The sequence below is a fragment of the Leptidea sinapis genome, chromosome 38, assembly GCF_905404315.1.
Source record: "Leptidea sinapis chromosome 38, ilLepSina1.1, whole genome shotgun sequence".
Classification (NCBI taxonomy): domain Eukaryota; kingdom Metazoa; phylum Arthropoda; class Insecta; order Lepidoptera; family Pieridae; genus Leptidea; species Leptidea sinapis.
This window is the reverse complement of record NC_066302.1, coordinates 711162-736239: the sequence shown is the minus strand read 5'-3', so window position 1 is coordinate 736239 and position 25078 is coordinate 711162. Positions and strand designations below refer to the sequence as shown.

The window sequence follows — 25078 nt, the reverse complement described above, 5'->3', positions numbered from 1 at the left end:
ATTATTTTATCTACACCAATGCTTTAAATCCTCTATTAAAGATTCTGAAACAGTTAGCTTATTGCCAACATTAAAACACCCAATGTTCTAATAACCATTACATCATCCAAAAGAGTGTTGTAATGTTGTACTGAATTTCATAACAACACTCCTATGTTTTTTTTTATCCCTTCATGCGCAAAGAGTTGCAACAGACAGCCACATTCTTCTTGCTCGGTGCGTGGTATCTGTATGAATTTCAAAAAAAGAACATTTTCGTTTACGCGCGTTCCACACTACCAGAGCGCGCGCGCCGAAAAAAAAAGTAGGTTATTCGAATCCCCGCCATTTTACTTCGATATTTTTATTGTTTTGTTTACAAAAAATGAGCGATTCATTTTAAACGCTGCAAAAGAACATTATATTCGAGTGAATTTTAATTATTGCACTATACTAAATGTAAATTACTACTAAAATAAATAATTTTTTCATTAATACTTATTTTATTTGTATATAATCAGTAATGAATGATATTAGGTTACTACTACGACTGGTGTTTTAATGTTAGCAGTAAGCTAAATTTTCCAGAATCTTTTAGAGGATTGATATTCTGTGTGTAGATAAAGTCTTGTATGCAACTGTTGATAATTAGGTATTAAAACACTCATGTGATACTATTATTACACTCGGCTTCGCCTCGTGTGATAAATCCACATTTGTGTTTTAATACCCCTTATTACACAACAATTGCATAAATAACTATAATATCAAATGATTTTCTTCGTGTTCTTTTCAATCAAAATCTTTTTGATCACTGATTTTTGTTTATCAATTTCTAACAATTTATTTTTAAACATCTTCATTCATAATGGTCTCTATAAATTGAAATTGAGATTCAATTTGTCAACATGAGTACTGAATTTACTTTGAGGCAGATAATTATATGTTGTATTAGAAAAAGTCTTTATTAACAAACCTATTTATTGACTATCAAATTAATAGCTATCGAACACGGCGATCTAATCTTTACAATGTTGTTAAACAGAGCATCATAAACTACGGCTGAAATAAAACTTCAGGGTGAGTGTTTCGACACAGTGACAAGAAGCCACAAAATGTTTATATTTCGTTCAATTTTTATAGGCTTTTATGTCCGCAGTTTATCAGCGGTTTCCGTAGTTGTGCCCACTTAAGTTTTATGTGACGCAATATATGGAGGGCTAGCGTCGGTTTTGTACGAAAGAATTGAACATACCACAGTTTCGTATAAGTGAAGCTGTTCCTATTGAAATAAAAGTGCGATTTTCTGAAAATTGTTTGAACCATTGACAAGGCCCGTTGAATGGTAAACGCGCGCAATTTGATCCCCGCTGGGAATATAGCTATTTTATTCAGCGGGAGTTATCTTAAATAATATTATACAGAGTAAGGATTTGATTCTTTCTTGGTCTCTCGTGGTATTATTTGTTCATGGCGACATCGTGGGGCAGGTTGGAAGCGATGACTGGTCCATGCGTGGTGCTCGTGGGCCACTTGTGGTGCCTGGTCAATCCTGTCATTGAGCACTCTGCGATTAAAATTATTTAGCATGTTGATTACATACTCACATAATACGTTTATGTATCTATAGTGTGTATAAATTGATGAATCTGCTGTACTCATAAACTTTTAAAGAAGTTGAAAATATCAGCTTAAAACAGGCAGTGAGTTCCTTGCCACTTCTTCTCATCAAATCTCAACAACCGAAGTTGTGGTAAACAATTAAACGTAACTCGTACTCATAGCTACTTTCGATGATACATCTGATGCACTAACATATTAAAATAATATGTTTGTTTATTTTATCATATCTAATACATTCAGTAAAGATATTTATGTACAATTTATTATGTAGATACTTAAGTAGATATTTAGTTACAATTTTTTTTTATGTAACGAAACCTATGTAATCTTAGAATAAATCTCATTTTTGATGAGTTGGTATCGCACCATGTTGAATTTTTCGGAAACTGTAATATAATATAAGGAAAACTTGTTAGTGGCATTATTATTGTAAATTATTATTAGTAATTTAATATGTCTTATTAATTTTATATGTAATATTAATATGTATATATATATTCCAATCTGTCATATGCTGTTGGTTTTCTTAATAAAATAAAACAAAGTAACTTTGACTTACGGCGAAATATTATTCGCCTACGTGAATATAATATTTAAAAAAATTGATTTTGAATATAAATTTGCTTGTAGGTATGCACTGTCTAGAAATACGAAACCTATTTTTATACTTGATTTTATAAGCAAGGAATGAATATCCATATCAAATAATAAGATACAAGTTAACTTTTTCACTGCTATAAGAAAATAGGCCTCGATATTTTCAGTGTTATTCAGTTTCCCATATTGGCTTTTGTATCATGTTTTCCAGTGATACATGGCGATAGCGCTTTAGCTTTATCAAACCGGCACAATCCGGTTTAATTAAATGAAGTCGCACCGCTTAAAGCAATTAAAAAAACAATAGATTTTACTTTACAGAAAACTGCTTTTGTACCGGGTCCTCGTCCATACAATACAATTAAAAAGCGAGGTTTTACTGTTTCTGACAGTGGATTGATTTGAAAAGTCTTATAAGGATACATAATAATAATAATAATATAATTAAGATAGAAACATGCTGTCATCTTTAGAATAATAATGCTCAGAACGTGAATAGGCCCTAGCGAAATGAAGCAATTTCAATGTGGTCTTTTAAGGCGATACGATACGATAGCCATAGTGTTGAAATGATAGTTTTGCGCGGCCATCTTGGATTTTAAAAATTATCCTTCAAAAATGACAACCTCTGATAGGTTATCCATATTGTTGAAATAGTTAAAAATAATAGCTGGCAACGGCGCCTCTATCGTCTCGCTTTTTCGTTTCATCGAGTTTCAAATCACAACGATGGTAAAGAAGTTTTATTTCAACAATTGTTGCAACAAAAATTATACGTGTTGTTTTTATTGAATCCTAAATTTATTTTATTTCTTCTTTCTTATTACATAATATAATCTACTATTTGTCACAATTTACTGATTTAGGGAAATTTCTATGCACTTTCAACATTATTTGGCTGCCTGTGTGCGTGTAATTAATTCCAATGTTACTTCTATAGAAGTGTCATTATCAAGTCATTATAATGACAAGCCTATTAATGAAACTATCGTTCTGTGCGTTATTATTCTAAGCCGCCATTTTAACGATGTCAAGACAGGTTTACACATGGTAAGTGACTGACTCCGAATTCGAGACAAGTCAGCGCCAACCCAGAAAAAAAACCCTGTGCAAATTGATTTGACGCCTAAATGTCAGCATCATTTCTAATTTTACCGCAAGTTGCACACGTAATTTGAAAAGGTTCCATTCCAACCCACAACTATAACTACACTTTATATTTTAACAGTACCAACCTTTTACCCCCTTATTCATAATGGTCCGCTAACTTTAAACAGCCACTTAGGAGTGTTTTTTCTCATTCTGACTTAGGTCAATAGAAGAAGACAGAGTGAGAATTAGCAATGCTTTAAGTTAGCAGACTATTATTAATAAGGGGGTTAATATAATACAAGAGAACACATCCCTATGTTTGTATACCAATTTAATTGTACACAAATCACACTGGCTTAGTTACATCTTAAACGATTGTAGGGAACCATTCGTGTGCGATTCCAACATACAAACAACAACTTATTTAGGATGACGATTTAAAAAAAAATGGCAGAAGCTTTAGCAGAATTCAGAAATTTAACGAGAGTATAGCTTGATTGCAGCGACTATAGCCGAGTGTTATCTAGAAGAATCTAGGCTTCTCCTTTAGTTGAAATAAATATTTTTATCATAATCTATCAAGTCGTTTTGGTATAGAAATTATATGACTACACACACACCGGATTTATATATTATATAAAATTTCGGATATCATTCTGATCAAATGAATGTTGGCAGACTACATAGATGGACTGATAAACTTACTCAAATTGCAGATAAAGACTATAGCTTCACTTGAGTAAAGATTCAAAAACTAAAAAGTATAAAATACTTCATAAAGATTTCATTTAACATATCTCTTATGCAAACCTAATTAATACCTTTAATATTAATAACTATTATTTGCATGTGCCAAGCCCTAAACAAAATAAAACTCTATATTATAACCAGCTTACTTAATATAATTATCAGCGAGGTCTGCCCAACGGGTTGTTTTGTTCTAGACGAAACTATCCCCCTCAATGTCACGAGTGGCGAGTGTAAATGAAAACTCATAAATAGCGGTCTACAAAATAAATTACATTATCCACGTAAACAATAACATCATCCACGTAAACATGAATTTTCATTAAAAATAATCATAAAATAAAAACTACTAGGCGAAACTATACGAAATAAGGCTTATGGGACTAAATGGTAGCTATTCCGAAAAATAATTATTGTTAACTTCTATCTACATAATATGGAATATTATCGGGTTATTATTATTAGAAAATATCTGATTCGTGGGATAACAGTGGAGAGTTCAATCAATTAGTTATGACATACTCAACTTGTATCGATAACAGATTTATATCATCACAAAATTACCTTCGATATGCCATTCGATATACCCCTTATTTGTAATTAATCATCATTTGTCTTAATTAGTTTCACACTTATGCCCCATTGAACGTTCATACGTACTCAGTTTTCGATAGGAGTTAGAAGTTCGTATAATTTCGAATATTCAGAATAGTAACTCTGTAATAGCTTAACTTAAACGGGAACATTCCAGATTTAAGCGTAATTTGCCACAATTCAACACATGTCACAAAATTACTCCACAAAACTGAAAAGTTTTCAAGCTATTCACCCGAGAGTGGAACTCTTATGAGAAGAGCTGACCTAGTGCCCTTACATTCATCAAGCTTCTTCGTAATTATACCAAACGAATATGTACCCGTTTGCTCCTTGGTTTTCAACCCTTTTGATGAATAGTTTATGGCGTTAGTTTTAGGGAAAAGGTACAGAAAATTGCAGGTATTAATTTTGCGATATTCGTTGCAAATACTTAGAAAATAACGAATACTTTCAACGATATTTGTTTGCTGCTATGTTTAATAAAATATAAAATACATTAAATGAAAAAACCCTTAGGCTCTCAGGTGATCGCAAAACAGAAGTGGCAGTGGGCAGTACACATACTTGGAAGGACAGATAGCCTCGATTGACTACAACGTACCTGAAGTCACATGTGGTAGGCCTCGCACAAGATGGATTTATGATCTGGTCAAGATCAAGGGAGCGTTAAACCTATTCTTAAGGGAGCAGGAGAATAAACGACCAAATATTCATACGGGTCACCTCATGGTGTCTAATCACCGCCGCTATACGCTTTTGTAACACCAGAGGAATCACAAGAGTGTTGCCGACCTGAAGTATCAAATGAACAGATATTTGAATACGAATACCGAAAAACATGTTGGTATGTGGCGAGCGAGGATCGAACCGGAGGCACCGTGGAAAGAGTCAACCGACCTTTTACCGTCGCCCGGTGTGGGGTAGAAGAGAATTAAAAGCCACGGACGACCAAATACTCCAGTAAAAAATCTTCAATGTCATGAAGACTTTAAAGTTACAAGCCATGGCTTCAGCTATAATTATCAAACTGGTTATCTGTTCCTTCAAAAAAGAGAAATAGGAGAAAGTCTCAAACCACCTTGGTAACAAACTTGGTTACAAAGTAATGTTAATAATATGAAGAGCTCGGTCTTTACGAACACCACACTAGCACCGCTATATAAACCAACACCGTTAACTGGTTAAAGCAAAAGATAGCAGACCAAAGCTTTATGGTACAAAGTAACGCAATTTAGGCTATTTCTCTCCCTTGAATAGAATTAATTACCAGGGAATATAACAGTCATCACGATGAAATCGACATATTTGATCACAACTTACACAAATTTAAAAAATATATTAAAACGGTTCATTCAAGGGAGGGATGACCTCAATCTATTTTGTGTTAATTTATATTAAGATTGTATTTGTAGATACATAATATATTATAGTTATTATCTTAATATTGGCTTAATTTAATTGAATAGCATGTCATTTTCGCCAATAATTGAGGCATCACTTACCATATGAAGTTTGTTTATTGTGTTTATATTAGTGTTGTTGGCGGAATTTAATAAATAAATAAAACATGCGATTTTGGAGTAAGCATAATGTACTTCTAAAACATATTCAAACTCTTAATAGTTGTCTGATTGGATGCTTTGCGGAATTCCAGAAACTAATATAAAAATCGTATAAAAAATTATCTGACGCTTCATATACTATGCACCGAAATTGCTCAAGTGTGTACAATACGAACATCGCAAGCTCAAAGTTCCGGACGGTATAGTGGATGCGTCATCAGTTCTGTAATGTTTGATAAATATCGCTCACGTACTATTTCAAGAAGTAGTTTTTGTTATGCAACATTATCTTACAGAAGGCCCCGCTAAGTTTCTTGCAACCGTTCTATAAAGTTTGAGGCACAATTTTCGAATGGTTAGATTCACACAATCGATTCAACAACTGATTTAAAAATTCAAAATTTTACTGCTCAAAACATTAATTATACATTAAAGGATTACCTATTAAAAAATCTATAGCAGCTAAGATAATATGAACCTGCTAAGTTATATTTATTCGTTTCAAATCGTACAACATTTTCACTGTTGTAAATTTAATTTATTAAAAAGAATAATCCATAAGTAATGGCTTGAATGAATCAATAAAGGATAGTAATTAATTTCGGCAGAATCCTATAGCGGAGGTAAAATCCTGTTATTGAAACGTGATAAACATTTAATATATCGCCCTATAGAAGTCCTTAATTAAGAGATTCTTGGGACAACGACGAGTAGATGCAAAGCATATTGATCAACGAAGCAATCAACTGAATGAATAGCTAACATATTAGATTTTACGCAACAACATCTTCAGTTTAATCAAAATTGAACACTATTTACACAATTATAGGTACACAACGGGCTGAATTACTGTTATTTCTATAGTGTACTTTAAATTTTTATTGTTTTATGAGAATAAGTGGCGAGACGAGTAATACATTCACGTAATCATGTCTATTGGAAGACGCCCACTGCTGGAGAAAGGCCTCCACGACGATCGGTCCTGCGCTGCCCTCATCCAACTTATTCCGGCGATCTTGACCATATCGTCGGTCCATCTTGTGGGGGCCTACCAACAATGCGTCTGCAGGTATGTAGTCGCCATTCGCCATAACTTATGTAAAAGTGTGCCAATATTACATTGTATCATAAGTTTCTTATAAGCCCAGCGTGTGCACCTTAATGATGTAACAGAATGACGCAGATATCAAAATACGATCGAATTTGTGAACATCGTCGCTTACCGCGGCACGCGATTGTCAGTTATTAATAACGACTAGCGGCCGTTTTCAATAACCTTTCTATCCCTAGTTTAAGTTACTAGAGGTAGACAAATCTATCCTTTTACGCTTACTTACATTTCAATAACCCATCGAAATAAAGCATTAGAGATGAGACCTTGTCATTAAACGGTGACAGAAATGTATCCGTAACTAGAGATAGGTTATTGAAAAGACTACGTAGATAGACTAGATAAACGACTACTATTAGTTGTGAGAAAATTTAATAAGGTGTAATTAATGATTTAAAAGATACAAAATTCACCAACCGGCTATTCTTTTGAGACCTTGTGCAAGCCCTCTGTTGACTATTAAAAAACATCCTAGTCCAATCCTCCTGTATATACACGTCTCATTAAAATCGCGCTTTTCATGCATGCATACAATTAGCGATTTTCATGCGTTGGCGCGCGCCGATATACCAATTTACGCGACTCTATCAACACTGTTCAGTTATTTGAATAAATTAGCATCAATAACGGAATATTTACCAGGATACGAATTTTGGCTCAGTAAATGGCTGATAAAGAGAGTGGTTCTATATGTATCTACTCTCTCTTGAAACACTATCGAAATATCGAGAACCACAGCAAATAAAATCTTGTAAAACTGATAAATATATATTTATTGTAGAGAGAAAAAAAAAAACTACGTTTAAAAAAACCGACTCTAAAAACTGAAAAGAATCAAATAACTAAAAATTTTATTTAATACACCTTTACCTTTATTATTAATAAAATGCTATTATTTATATGTGCTACCTATTGATAGGTATTATTATTATTAGTTATTAATACCTATTAGTCGGTGCCAAGCCCTAAACAAAATAAAAGTTAATATTATAAACAGCTTACTTATTATAATTATTAAGGTTGTCTGGCCACGCGTGTCTGTCCGCTTGGGTTGTTTTTTTCTAGACGAAGCTATCCCGCTGAAAGTCACGCGTGGCGAGTGTAGGTACTTACTATTACATATTTTGTCTTGGCACCGACTTCAAAGCTATTAATTATTATTATTATTTATTAATAATAAAGGTAAAGGTGTATTAAATTAAATTTTTAGTTATTTTATTCTTTTCAGTGTTTGAATTCGGTTTTTTTTAAACGTAGTTTTTTTTATTTTTTACTTTTAAGTGTCAGTTAATAATTATAATATATAATCAACCTGAATGAAAACTCCTAAAAAAGCCGTACACAAAAAACAATTATATCATCGAGGTAAACAAAAATTTTCATAAAACAAAAACTACTGGGCCTGTAAAATTTCGAAAATTAAAAAATCGAACTAAAGCAAAATTACGTAAATCAGATCATACATCTTAGAGTAATCGGTGTAAATACATTAAAAAAAAACCGATCGTATTGATAACCTCCTCCTTTTTGAAGTCGGTTAAAAACTAGGCACAATCACCTTGTAAATCTTAGAGCAGAGGAAATCAATTAAATCCTACTAATATTATAAAAGTGAAAGTTTTTATGTCTGGATGTTTGTTACAACTTCTTTAACGCAAAATCTACTGAATAGATTTTGATGAAACTTTACTATAATATAGCTTACACACCAGAATAACAAATAGGCTATAATTTATAAAACTATAGTGTAAATTATACAAAATATAAAGTTGTGATTGTTGCTAATGAATACAACTAGCGCCATCTCTTATCAACTAGCAAGCAAAAGATCAATACAATTTATATGGCAAAACAACGTTTGCCAGGTCAGCTAGTATTACACAATGCCAAACACCTATCGTCAGTGACAGTGACAGTAAAAATCAAGTATAATTTACTTGAAGTAATACTACGACATTCTCAAAATGATTCGGCAATTTTTATTCTGAATAAGTACTAATTCTTATTATTGTGAGAACATGAAATAAGATTTCTTATATTACTATTTCGTGAAAATTCAATGTATAAATAACAACACTGATAACAACAGAGGACAGTAACCGAGTTATTGTCAAGTTTTAAACGATTAACTTTTGTACTGAAAACTTCTTGGGGCTCTCTGAGCCTGAGAGGTATTGAGGATTGACTGAGACATCACGTAAGGATATTTAGGAATTAAATCAACTTTCCTTTATTTACAATTACGAACAAGTCAGAATTAGAAGTAGTAATTAGTAAAGATTAATTAAAGTTCTGTACTAAACGATTAAAAAGATAATTTCTCTTCGCTATTGCTAAGTAAAACGTCAATAAAATATATATTACTTTTTAATGATTTATGATGGAATTATTACCGATTCACGGGGGAGCATTTAACCCCTATGGGAACGCGTCCCCAAGGTGGCGGATAGGGGAGTGCTCGCCTGGTTCTGCTTAAGTAGAAGCAGGTGGTAGGAGCGAAATAAAATAGCTTCATATAAAGATCACTACAATATAAAACCCCTGCTGCGGGCTTCTTCGGAGCAGAGGCCGCAGCAGTGCTGTGAGTCTAGGCTGAGGCTCACAGAAGAGATGGCGGCGGACGAACCCTTCGGGGTCAACGGCAGCACTCACACTTAACAGCGGGTGATAGTCTTGGCGTCAGGTGGCAACCGGCCGTAAAAATATAGCCAATCAAAATTCCTCCATTTCATGAAAACTACAAATAAGAAAAGGGCAAATAATGCTAGGGCGACCCCTCAAGTGACGATAAGGGGGATGTCTATAGTAAATAAGAACCTGAAAGAAGACCCAAATATTATTATAAATAAACAAAGAGACGACCCAGGACCGAGCGACCTGGAGACATGATACGGAGGGCCGACCCCAAATAAAATGGGAAAGGGCCAGGCAAAGAAGAAAATGGAATTATTACCGATACGCCATCTCTTATCTGTATAAACGTGCATATAAACAAATATTTAGATTAATCTAAAACTGTCTCATTCGTGAAAACATGACAGCTGATTTCAAGTTTCAAAGCTAAAAATCCAGGAGCAAGTGTTCTTTATCTTTCCGACATGTTTGACCCACTTGTAACATGAACACTTGCTGCAATAGGCTGATGAAGCAATGATAAAGATAAGAGTGCGTTTTGTAATTAACCTGTTTTATAGTTTGACTAATGTTTGCTCACTTATAGTTTTATGGGCCGAGTTAATGTTGTTTTTTATGTTACGGCGAATGTTCATTACTTTCACAGGTTCCTACCAGGGGCAGCCCTGTCTCACTCCTCGTGTACGTATCGAAGTCGTAAGTAAATACGTGCGACGGCCTCTGCACAGTAGGCCAGCCAGTAGGGACTTACGAGCGAGCAGTGGCGTTTAGTTTAAAGTGATTATTATTATAATGAAATTACCATTCACGATTTAGATTTGGATTTACATTTTACTTATGAACCAGACTGAGTGATGTGTTGATCTATTATAGTCATGTTTATCAGTGTTTGTTCCTGTATAAAGTAAGACTCATTGTTTGATAAAATTACATGATGTTGATGTTCCGTATTAATAAATAAATAAATAAATGATAGCTACCTATTTATTTCGTTTAAAGTAAGTACGTTTGATTATATCGAGGTCTTCTAACGCATACATTAATACCTACAAGTAATGTAGGTTTGACAACGAGAGAATATTGATTTAAAATTACAGTTACATACCTATTATATATTATAGAAAACACTAAACTATTTTTAAAAGATGCCCTAATACAAGGTAAGGTCCAGTTTTAGGTAAAGAAGCCAACCCTAATGTCGTCAGAAGAGGTAAGCGTCACGCACTAGAAAGAGAGACAACTTGGTAAATAAAAATGTGGGTTTGTAGCGCTGTGCGATCTGAATTTCACGTTATTGTGTGACCGCGATTGAGTCCCTATTTAGGGCTTAGCCAAGTCACATTTCGAGATATTCGCAACAGTTATTTTAATAAAATCGTTAGCTTTATAATTATACGCTACTAATAAAATGCCTATTATTTTGACGCTGTTATATAAAGGACTGTTTGGTAGAACGACGCGTTTTGATTATCTCTGTAGAGCAAGCCATGCGCTGTTGAATATTATTCTATTTAATGGTATGTATGGATTTGGACACTAAACAATGACAAAATGCGTGAGCGTGAACGTTTTAAGTAAAAAAAAAGTTATATAATACAAAGTTTAAAAGTTAAAACTGTCTGACTGAAATTATAAATTAAATTATTTAAACATAAAATAATTAAAAGCGTATTAGCCAAACAAAATATATTAGTTTATATCTAATTTACCTAGTTATCGTTACTGGATATTTATTTCAATATAGTTCTCATTAGCAAGACCAAGTTTCTGGTGGCATCAGGGGACAAGGATCTGAAGCCAAGAATTCAGGTGGAAGGCAAAATAAATAGAGCGGGTGCGTAAGTACAAATACCTCATTGAAAATGAAGAATGGGATTGTGAGCAAGAAATTCGAACTCGGATTGAAAGCAAGAGACACACCTCTCCCAACATCTAATCTGTAGTTATTTGGCATTTTAGTTGCAGCATTTGTTTAAGCGTCGTGAATTTCGGAATACTAATCAGCTCACGACTAACAAATCTTCGAAAAGTTTTATTTACATATTTTTCATATATGATACATCGTGTGTACTGCAACACATATATATAGCAATTACATAACACTATCTAAGAAAATACGTTACTGATGTGAGAATCAATAACAGATGTACACAACATTCACAGTTGCTGCTGTGACAGTTAACTGCTACATACTTATTATTACTAACTATTAACAAATTAAATAATATAAGCTACAATTTTATTACAATTTAAAGTTGATTATAGACTTTGAGTTATTTTAGTTCATTTATTAGATTTAAAAAGGATAAAAGATAAGAAATAAATGCCTAGTGGTTTGTAGTACGTTTAAATTCTTGTAGACTATTGGAAAATATATCCAAGTTCTGTTTTTTTCTATGTATTTCAATGTATTTCCTAAACAGTCGTGGTAGAGGTGAAAAACGACCGTTACTTTATTAAGTGGTAGGTATATCAAAAATATACGAATTAGCTTTACGAGGCGTAATGTGAGTGATGTGTATTTTAGCAGTGTTATAATACTTTTGGACACTAAATAATACCGTTTATTACTGTATACAAGAAAACTAAACTATTTTGGTGGTTATAGAGTGTTCAATTTTAAAAATGTACCTACCTCGGTCACTATAAAAACTTATGTGGGAATCCTGAATCCTGAGCACTATACTAAAAGGTTCTTACTATAAGGTTGGATTAGAACTCAAACTCAGATAAAGAGAACCTTAGATAATTTCTACGTCTAGATCTTTGATTTTATAACTCTTAAAACAATCAAAGGTTATCTAGGAAGATATACTCAAAAGCTATAAACGCGTCAAAAAAAGTAGTTGCGAACGGTTTGAACTCGTTGAAACAAAAAAACTTCAACGAATCTTTATCGACGTACAATAAACAACTAGACTCAACAACAATCACGCTCAAAAATTGTCTGAAGCAAAACTCTGCCTACGCGAATATTAGGCAGAGTTTTCGTTCAGTTGTGTTTTGACCGCGCTTTGAATACAACGCCGTGCAATGACAAATATAAAATACGCATTTTTTTATTTTATTTTTAGTTAGTATTTTATTTTAGTGCTTATTATATGTAAAGGCCGGCAACGCTCCTGTGATTCCTCTGGTGTTGCAAGAGAGTGTGGGCGGCGGTGATCACTTAACAACAGGTGACCGTACGCTCGTTTGTCCTCCTATTCCATAAAAAAAAATTGTTTTGGAATAGGCTTTTTTGAAGTCAGTTGTATTAAGGTTAAAATTTTTGACAACGTTTTAATAAGCGATTGGGATTCTAATTGTTTTTCCTTAATTTACAAATTTCTTCAATTAATAAAAATAATATATTTTTTTAAGTATCGTAAAAATTATACAATTTAATTATTTATAAGGTACGTTAAATACACATCGTGCCAAATAGCAATTATTTATACTTAAGTAAATTTAAGGCTCTGGCCTCAGAATGCAATCAAGGTTAATAATTATTAATGAGCTTAGGAAACTGCACATAATTTGTAAAAATTGCAACAACTTTAACTGTAACATATTTTGATATTGTCTGGCCATAAATAATGCTACAAACAAAATTTAACTTAGGGACACAACACCGGAAAAAAAATATTTGCTTGTAACCAATTATATTTAAAAGTATAGATAGGTTATGTAGACTACATTCGGTGTTTGAAAATGATACACTAACGCACACATGAATAATTTAACATTGCAATAGCACACTACATTACAATTACACGTCAAAGAAGGATAGTAAATGCAACTATCGCAAGCGAAAAAGAGATAACTCTAATTTGCTAATTGCTTCGTATTTTTATAGAGAAAATACAGTTAATTCATCAGATATGATTTTTTACCGTACATCGTGATTTATGCCTAAATTACGATTCATTCATGAATTCATGTAGTAAAAGCTATAAAGTAGTAAAACTGCATTGAAATTAGGTACATAATGTGTCATTGATTTTATAAAAAAAAATAATATTGATTATAATATATAGCCACATTGATGATATTAATTATTTATATATAAAATAATAAAAAAACATACAGACACCAAAACAAAACCGAAAGGTATCTACAGTAAGGGTCCCATTTTTAAAATTTTACTAACAACTGCTTCCAAAAAGTTTTAAGATTACAATTATTATTTTTTGTATCTTATATTATTTATGAATGTCTTTTTGTTGAGGGTTTATTACAATAAGGTAATGGGAGAAGAAGAAAATGATCCATTGATTCTTATGCAGTTAGCAAGGGATATACTGAAAAAACTCCTACGTAAACAAATAGCACTCACTGTCTACATCCGCTACCTACCCTAAAACTTGTTTTAGTAGTTTGATAGTTCAGTTACCTATATACGCACTTGTTTATTAAAAATTATTACATTCACTGCAACAATGACTTTTTTACATCATTTCCTAAAGTATTCTACATCGATCATCCCGCAACAGACAGCATCAATATTTTGTCATTTCTGTACGTTAATCTATGATCGGCTTGGCAGCGATCGATGTTGTCATGGCAACATATTTATTTTGTTAGATAAATAATGAAATCAAATAAAATGGTATAATTCATTATTTCTTAACTGTGGTATGTAATTCTATGTTTTTTTTACTTTCGTAATTAGTGCATCTTCCCATAACACAAGACGGCATTTTAATGTTGTACCTATATCAAATTGTAAGCAATTCTGTCAACAACAAACGCGTGTGTACCGTTTTCGTATCGAGAGAGTGACTACGACCAAAGGAACCAATTGACTCAATTTAGGGGATTGATTTTCGGCGCGCTAGTGACATATCTACCTCTTTTAATACTATAATATCATTGCTTATAACAATATTTATGACAAGAATAGGTTTTATTATATGTCAATGTATTGTTTGAAATGGCTTGTATTCTTTTGAATTACCTATTGTTTGCACCAAACACGGCATTTCTTTAAAACACATTTTGAGTCTTTGAGTCATGCTAAGGTGATTCTCATTAGCCCCTTATTACTCCAGATACGGAACAATTGCATAATTCTTCTCGTCTGTCTAATTGGCCTTAAATTGTTCATGAGCTATTTAATACTAAAATAGAGAATGATTACACTGACTTCTACAAGTAAAATAATTTGTTAAAATATTGTCTGACTAAATAATTTCCAAAGAGGCTTGACTTATTTCGTCATTTGGCTTCTAAAATTCCAGAAAATATCATTGTCCTGACTGCTTAAGTTTGGCTTTGTCCTCAACACATAGACTAGTTTTTCTAGCTACGAACATGAAACGCACAAGGTATCCTTAAAGATGTAATTTAAGACATATTACGTAGCGTGTTTTTAAATATAACTCAAGAAGAACGACTAAATGTTAAAAAAAACAGTCTCTGGTTGGTCAGAATATGTAGGTAGTAAAAAAAAGAATGCCGGAAGAGTTTCTTGCGCCGTTTCTCCTCTCTCAGAGAACCATTTGCTTCCGAAGCAGTATCTAGTATATTAGAAATGATAAATAAATAATAAATATATAGACAGCAAGCGTCGCAAATATGTTGGTCTCAGTGAGTCATACATCTTTGTGCCGTTTGGTGTCGAGACACTTGGCCCGTGGGGCCCAGAGGCGCGGAGAATGTTCAAAATACTATCTTCGCGCCTCAATAAGGCTACTGGAGATCCAAGCGCTGGCAGCTATTTCGGTCAACGGATCAGCCTTGCTATCCAACGGGGTAATGCTGTCAGTATTCTTGGTACGCTTCCACGTAATGATAGTTTTAATTTTATGTAGTCGTAGTATTGTAAATATAGTTATAAGGTTTGTTTTGATTAAATAAATAATATATTAGAAATGACATCAAAAATAATTCTAAAGGAATCAATTATGAGAAAATAAATATTATATGATTATTAGCGGATGAAAATTTAAACAATGGACCGTTCGTAAATTTTGAAGGAATGAACCGCAGTGAACCGGTGGTAGGCGAAATATTCCTTAATATTCGCAGATTGCTGAAAATATTTTAGTCTTAAATATTACAATTACTGAAAACTGTTCCAATTTCAGAATTGGCAACAGTAAACAGAGATAAAAAAGTAGATCTTACTAAATTTTGCTTAATGTCGCCTATAACTACAAATCGTGTAGAATTTTTTTCTCAATAATGTAGCATAGACTTATTTTCAGTCGAATCACGAATCGAAACTTCCTAACCCGAGGTCTTCAAACTCAACACCTTAATCAGCTATTCCTAAACTTTCGTTAAAGTAACAATGACCGTAAATCCGTATAAGAGTTTGACAAATTAACTTGACGACGCAGGCTCAATACGTAATGACAATCTTGATACACATAATCTCAGCTGAGAACATTGAATACTTTTTCACGTTTATATGTAATATGAGAAAATTTCATGACGTGGTAGGAATATTTAGTAAACAAACACTGCCAGGAAAACGAACACAAATGCAGAAAACTTGAACCACGGATAGCAAGTTATTGACTTACTTTGCGAATATACTAAGTAACCGAAGTTAAACTATTGATTTTAACTTCAAGTCACTCCTTGATTCACAAATTAATGACCAATTTCAACGTCGGAACACAAGTTTAATATTATTAAGAGATGTTAACCATCAAGCGATCATGAATATGCGTTTGAATATGTCAATCTTAATTCAATTCCATTCAAATCCATTTAGCTGAACGCTTATCTGTTACATTCATACAAATACCTTAAATGAATAAGCTAAAAATTCCAACATATTCCATAGATGTTTTAAACAGAGATCGCCAAAACGGTCCACAGATAGGTTAGGCCATTAGGCCATCTTAGGATCGAAACAGAATATAGAAATCAACCGTAAGTAAAATCGTAATGTATGCATACCGCTATCGGCGCCATATAATAATTGGTTTAATCGGCATAAGTGATTAAAGGTAGATAGATGCCTTTAAGTCCATGTGAATCATTAATGAAAGACGTAAATTAATACACTTATCTGTTCCAAGAAAACGCCTACGAAACGGAATGAAGTGACATTGACGAATCTAAATGCAACATGGATTCTGTGTTTCAAAACAATTTTATGAATTCTTCTACCTATGTGAACTGAACATGTATTTCAAGCACCAACTAGTAACTATTTATATTTTGCGATAATGCCTTGTTATGTCGGTACTTATTAATTAATTGATACAAAACAGATGAAAAACATATCTGCCGTAACTAATTAAAATTTGTTATTATAATAAGAAGGAAATGTTGAAGTGAAGTAATTTTATGTTAAACAATAATATTTTAATAGGGTTCATTACACCAAACAGTAGACATACACGCTGACATATTATGTTAATTACGAGCATGTGGATTTACTGGATCTCTCCTTGCCTGGCTGAAATCATATTTACAGGATCGCTCGTTCTTTGTTGTTGGTAATGGTGTTCAATCCCATGTACGTCGGATTACATCTGGCGTGCTCCAGGGCTCACATTTAGGTTCCATATTGTTTAATATTTTTATTAATGACATATTGAAATTTTTTTGACATCTTCTGTGTTCATATATGCTTGATGATTTAAAATTTGCAAATACTATTGATTCCCTGAGTGATTGTAAGCTTCTTCGAGATGATTTAAAAATTAAAAAGGGAGTATTTGGAGTATGGTTCAGTTGCCTCACGTCCTCACTATGCAACGCATATCCTAAGAAGTGGCTTTCAGTGCAGGTAAAGTCAAGAAAATTATTTTGAAAATGACAGCTATCTCATTAAATTGCCACAAAATAAAATGCTCCCCTGAAGAAGCTTTCATTCAATAAAATCAAAAATAAACAAGAACGCCACTTACCGAGCTCAAATTAACCTGATAATTATCGAGAAAATCTACAGATTTATTAGAATCATCAATGTCATTAACCAAACAATACATGTTAAGAATACCCCGGACAGTAACAGTTAAAAAAAAACGTATTTCTCACAGTACCAAAAATTGTCGTAACATAACTCAAGTGTTACATCTTAATTCCAGTATATTACAAGATACGTAAATAAAATTCGTAAGCCATATTTAACCGAAAGAAAATAAACTCCACTTAAACATAATGTTGAATACACTTCTCTCGATTCTCGATCAATGTGGACTCGATGTCTCGATTACCATACAATCGACTCGTTCCGATCGCATTAACGATCTTCAATTCACTTCAATTGGACGGTATTCGCGGTACGTTCTTATCACTGAGAGGGTATATTTGTGTAATCGAGAGCTGTGTTATGTTAAATTAACGTAAAGCATTTCATTCTTGAATCTAAACCTTTATTTAAACGACGACCTCGGACTGAAATGAAATAATAATAAATTGTAAAGGTAATTTGGCTTATAATTCTACGCTATAAGGCCTAAATTAGAAGAAATAATCAAGTCAGGTAATCTTGCAGAACTTGTATCACTCAACATTTTTTCGATAATACGATCAGGGGCGTGAATATCATTTAGGCAATTAGGCAGTGCCTTCCACGTTATGAACCTAAATAAATGTAGCACTGGTGTTAATAGTTATTTTTGCAACTGTTGTGTAATAAGGGGTATTAAAACACGAATGTGGATTTATCACGTGAGTGTTTTAATACCTAATTATCAACAGTTGCATACAAGACTTTATCTACACCCAAAATATGAATCCTCTAAAAGATTCTGGAATAGTTAGCTTACTGCTAACATTAAAATACCAGTTCTAGCAGTAACCTAATATCATTCATTACTGATAACATACAAATAAACTAAGTATTAATGAATTCAATTATTTATTTTAGTAGTAATTTACATTTTGTATAGTGCAATAATTAAAATTCACTCGAATATAATGTTCTTTTGCAGCGTTTAAAATGAATCGATCATTTTTTGTAAACAAAACAAAAATGGCGGGGATTCGAAAAACCTACTTTTTTTACACCGCGCAACGTTCTGGTAGTGTGGACGCGCGTAAACGAAAATGTTCTTTTTTTGAAATTCATACAGATACCACGCATCGAGCAATAAGAATGTGGGCTGTCTGTTGAAACTCTTTGCGCATGAAGATCGAAAAAAAAACATAGGAGTGTTGTTATGAAATTCAGTACAACATTACAACACTCATTTGAATGATGTAATGGTTATTAGAATATTGGGTGTGAACTGTTTCAGAATCTTTAACAGAGGATTTAAAGCATGGGTGTAGATAAAGTGTATTTACTACCTACTGCAGTCAGTCTACAGATTGCGTATGCGAAGCAAGCAGCGTTTCTTACCACTTATGTCAGATTATCGGACTAACTACGACTAGTTGGATCTACTGTGCCTACCTTGCTAGAAAACTTATGTACGCCCCTGAGTGTGACGGACTAAAAATCCACGCGCATTGGAACAAGGTTGGAAGCTTATTTTATAAACGTCAGTCAGTTTCAGTGGGCAGTCGCCATTATGAAAACGGATTTCTGATTGGTGATTTTTGGATCTGACGTCACTACGTCACGAAGATGGCGGCTTATACGCCTATTGGAAATGTGAACTGTTATGCGTCCAGATAAAAGAAGTGGTATTTTTAACACTTAGACTTTAAACTAATAAAAAGACTGATGAACTAAGGTCCAATAGAAGATGCACAAAGACTTGTGTTATTTATTTTATTACTAGCTAACCTGGCAAACGTTGTTTTTGTCATATAAATTATATATGTAACCTTCCTTGAGCTTCAACGAATCCATTACAAAAGATTTCATTGAGATTGGTCATATAGTTTAGGAGTTATTAGGGAACATACAAACATTCTTTTATACATATAGATTAAGAGTTTCTTTAAAGTTTAAGATTCAGGAATGGTTTGTAAGGTTATGAAATAATGTTCATACCGGAATTGTGGTTTCCAAGGTCTCCAACCAAATCAACGCAGGAACACTCTGAAATTAAAAAATATCAATGTTAGAAGCGTTAATACGAATTGCATATTTACATATTTTAATGATAATCTGCAAGAAATATAAAAAAAAATCATCTAAAAAATACCAATAACTTAAGAAAACTGCAAATATATCCGTATATATATGGTCATCTTATTATTTTACTGAGTTAAAAATTAGTGAATATCTAAAGCTACGTAGAGCCTCAATTATCTAGAGATATCGAGAACTCATTAAAAAGTTCCGAAAACCTGTTTAATTTAACTCGTGTGCAAATTCTAACATCGTACAGACCGCCACAAACTTCGCTGTGCCGATTTTAAGTCGAATAGCGAGCTAACCTTATAGAAAACAAGTAATTATAAACACGTAACGAATGCAATACTTTTGTAACTTTTCTTGTGTCGCAATAATAGACTTAGATTATACTATTTCTGTATTATTAATAAACGCGAAGTAAAATTATTCCAAATTTTGTCTTTATCTTATATCTTTAAACGAGCAATTCTTGTATTATATAATCTGAATCTTGGAAACAGTTCCAACGATTTTCATATAATTTAGTATTCAAGGGAGTTCGGGGCCGATAAATCGATCTAGCTAGGTTTCAATTTTAAAAAATGTAGTTTTATCCGTGTTTTAATGAGAAACAGCTACAATAACATGAGAATACAAAGGTAAATTTCGCCACTATATACAAGACTATAATAGCTCAGATAGGACATTGGGTGATCGGGAAAGCAGAAGACCCCGGTTCGAATCCAGATGTCCTATTAGTTTTTTTTTGTTCAAGTTTTGTACATTATTTAAATTCCAAGCAAGGCTCGGTTGTCCGGACAGTCTTATCTTACCTTTGTCACTACATACTTAAATCACAGGGAGAAGTATATTTAAGCCTGGAGTAACTTTACATTGCTGCGTTTATTTATAAGATAGCTATAGTATAGACCTACGTTTCCCTTTTTCCGGGTCGCAGCCCGTAAACGGGCCATCAAAATGAAAGCGGGTCGCAACATTCCTCGCCTTGTTTTAAAAAAACTTCGCACTAAAATTTTGTGACTAAAGAGGCGGTTCCAAAGTATTTATACTAATAAAACCTTTCTACAATTAATATATGTGTATTATTTTACCTAAAAGAACCAGCTGGTGTTTAAAAGTATTAAATGGGTCTCGAAGGGATAGTGTAAAAATTACCGGGCCATGGCAGAGCACTGTTTGGAAAACACTGGTATAAAAGACTAGCGTTAGCTTAGCTTTACCAGTGGGAGGCTCCTTTGCACAGGATGCCTGCTAGATTATGGGTTCCACAAGAGCGCTTATTTCTGCCGTGAAGCAGTAATGTGTAAACATTATTGTGTTTTGGTCTGAAGGGCGCCGTAGCTAGTGAAATTACTGGGCAAAGGAGACTTAACATCTAATGTCTAAAGGCGACGAGCGCACTTGCGGTGCCGCTCAAAATTTTTTGGTTTTTCAAGAAGGCAGGGCGGCATTTCATTTTAACGGGCAGGACGTATTTTATTACCATCAGCTGGACGTCCTGCTCGTCTTGTCCCTTATCGTCACAAAAAAAAGCAAGTGGTTTAATTTTCAAAATGTAAAGGAGCTAATGCCTAGCGTTGCTGAATGTTTACGACTTGTCAATGACATCGGTTACGGTAACTACTAATTCCTTACTAAGCATACTTTTCCACAATAGACATTACATATGACTACTGTGCCTTTTCTATCTTGTATCTCCGTAAGAGATGTGCCTCTCTAATGCACACTTTGTGTGACTAATGTCTATACGATAGTATATCCAAAGTCTATGGTTGAACTAGTGAGCGCCGCTGATTACTTTTTTTTATGAAAATAAGGGAAGAGGCGAGCAGGTCGTTCAGCTGATGGTAATTGATAAGCCCTGCCCATTACAATGCAGTGCCGCTCAGGATTCTCGAAAAACTCCAAAAATTCTGAGCGGCACTACAACTGCGTTCGTCACCTTGAGACACGAAAGGTTAAGTCTCATTTTTTATAGAGACGCAGTAATGCTTACACATTACTGCTTCACCGCAGAAATAGGCGCCGTTGTGGTACCAATAATCTAGAATCCTGTGCAAAGGAGCCACCCACTGGTGGTCTTACTTAGCGTCACATACAAAAACCATAACCCACAAAATTTAAAAGAAAGAAATACTTAATTCCGATTATAATATTAAAATAGAATTACATAATCCTCAAGCCTTAGAATTATTATATTTAGCATTCACGTCCTTATCTGCTGGCTAATTCTCCCAAATATAATTAGGTCGATTCCACGTAGATAATTACTGTGAAGCGTGTTTCCCAGCTGCCTCGTTTCCGGGGAATGTCAATTAAGAGAGTCCGAAAATCTTACATACATATATTATAAGTATCTGCTGAATTAACGTAGCCTTTTGCGGCTTCTTCTGGGTTATATATTATATACTTATATAGAAAGATGTATGTAAATATATATCACACTTTAGATACCTAATTTATACGTGTAGATAGACTGCGACAGCAATGAAAAAATTTGGAAATATTGAGGCAAACAATACAATGCTGTTCGCAACTGGAGCTGTTGACTCCATTTTTACACCCTTTTTATTTGTTTCACCTGAATATATGTTTGTTTGTAACCGACTCGTTTGGGCGCGATTTTGACCCACTTTAAACGGCCAGATTTCGTTCAAACTTCGTAGATTTATCAAGGACCGATGACGATACATTAATTTGATAAAACTATTCAAATTTTTTATTTGCCAAATAAGATTTTTGTTAATTCGTATAATTTTTTCATCTTTCGTCTATAGTTTATTTTTACCTACTATTTTTAATAATTATTGACATATCGGTTCCCCAATGCTTCACAAAGGTTTTCGATTCGAATTTACTTAAAATACGATACGTTTCAATAATTAATATGGATTAAGTAACCTGTTACCATTTCATATAATGTTTATAATGTTTATAATGTTGACCGAGTGTACCTTTTGATAATAAATACGTTCTGTATACAGTGCTAATAAATTTTAATTCTGAGCGTGAAGTATACTTACTGTAAGAGGCTTATTGCGCAGTACTGTATGAGTTTAAATAATGGAAATGTGTGTTGATTTTATATAACAAATGCTATTCATTGCGTTGAGAAATTTCCTGTTAGCCAAAGACAAAAGTTATAATATTTATTTATAATTAGCCACATAAGGACACTTATGAATGTCAAACATTTACAGAATTATATTTTAAATTTTAAATTAACATCAATCCATCTTATCGACGATAGATGAATATTATATAAATTAACAAAAACTTTTTTTTTATGCAAATTTAAAAATGGAATAATTTTATTAAATTTACAGCTGTGATTCGATTCAAGCATTGGTCCAATGACTGTATGGTAACTATAATTTGTTTAATTAAAAATCTTTCATAGACAATTTCAACAACCGTATTACGAATTTTCTATCAGGCCAAAGAAGTTTTCACTTCAAAAATACGTATTGCCACAGAATACAGAGTAAGACGTAGGAACTAGGAGCTGATTAGCTACCTCCAATTCCCAGAGCCCGTAGGTATTTTCTTACCTAAAGCGCGGAGTTGCATCGCAGTTGTTCTTGTCGCTTTGAGACCAAAGATGATAAGTATAACTAGTCCAGTAATATCACCGGCTCATGTGCCTTTTAAACCGAAACACATTAATGTTTGCAAATAATTTCTTCGCACCAGAAGAAGGCGCCGCTATTGTTACAGGAAACCTGTACAAAGAAACCCTCCACTGGTGAATATATTTTTTATGACAATAAATAACGAGAGGACGTTCAGCTGATGGTAATTTATACGCCCTGCCCTTTACAATGCAGTAGCGCTCAGGATTCTTGAAAAAAACCCAAAAACTCTGAACGGCACTACAATTGCGCTCGTCACCTTTAGACATAAGATGTTATGTCTCATTTGCCCAGTAAATTCACTAGCTACGGCGCCCTTCAGACCGTTACACAGTAATACTACTCATGACTGCTTCACGGCAGAAACAGGCGCCGTTGTGGTACCCATAATCTAGCCGGCATTTTTATATCAATTAAACTAACTTATCAAATAAACTCAGATGTACTTTTCAACAAAATATTTTTTTGGTACAAGCTTGTGTCGTAGTTTATAATGAAACCTAGATACTAATTAATTATCAAACGGTAGACACTTAACCCAGTAACAGCACGTTGTAACATTACTGTGTAGCAGGCGCTAATTAAGAAGTAGCGAATTAAGATTTTATACATTCACCTTAAATTCATACACTGTGCAGAAGAAGTATTTCAGATATAAAGCTTTATATTAAGAATTGAAAAATTTATTACTACTCATTATTATGCGTAGGTCACCATTCTTGCGTGCGTGTAATCTTTACGCGCGATTGTAATAAAACTTAATTATAATTAACTTTAGGAATAATTAACAGATACATATATATACTTTTTTTGCTTACCTGAAAGCTCATAGACAAAATATGTTATTTTTGTTTGCCCTTTTTTGTCCCACCAATTCTAGGACATCCTGTATATAACAAATATTCTTGAATTTTTTATTAAATATATACTTACATTAATTAAAGCCGTGTTATTAATAAATAATTGAATAAAAATAATTAAATTATTAATATCACACATATCAATATAAGTTTGTTATTGAATATTAACGAATATGGCTCTATGGGCGCGGACCTTTTGCCTGTCCGATGGACGAAGAAAAATTAATGAATGTCACAAACGTCAGACTGAAAACTTTTATTTATTATTTATTACAAAGTAGTCATAAATGAACAAATACACTTAGAGATTTTTAGAAAATATTTCTAAGAACTTTGAATTGTTTTTTGAACCATTAAATTGAAATGATTAAAAATTCATTCAATTGACCTTTTCTGCCGGAAGTACAAACGTTACTTCCGTCAGAAAAATATTCTGAGTTAACCCGAAGTCACGCCTAAAGAAGTTTTACTTCAAAAACAACATGTTATTACCAAAATATTATGTTTATTGACATGACGAATCCATAAGGGTTCCGTTTTTATCCCAATTGGCTACGGAACCCTAAAAAGGGTTGGAGCTCTAGTCCAAAAGGAGTTTTCACTTGAAAAGTTTTTCAGGTTTATAATATCAGTCAGTACAGATGAAAAATTATTAGCACTTAATA

The 25078-nt window shown here is 33.2% G+C and overlaps 1 protein-coding gene across 2 annotated transcripts in view; it reads right to left on the bottom strand.

The window, feature by feature from the left end:
- LOC126975891 (angiotensin-converting enzyme-like) overlaps window positions 1-25078 on the bottom strand; it is a 202657-nt gene that overhangs the window by 132101 nt on the left and 45478 nt on the right. For both annotated transcript variants that reach the window (XM_050823996.1, XM_050823997.1), the window contains exon 2: window positions 19835-19882. The gene's annotated coding sequence lies outside the window, so the exon portion shown is untranslated. The remainder of the gene's footprint in view (window positions 1-19834; window positions 19883-25078) is intronic.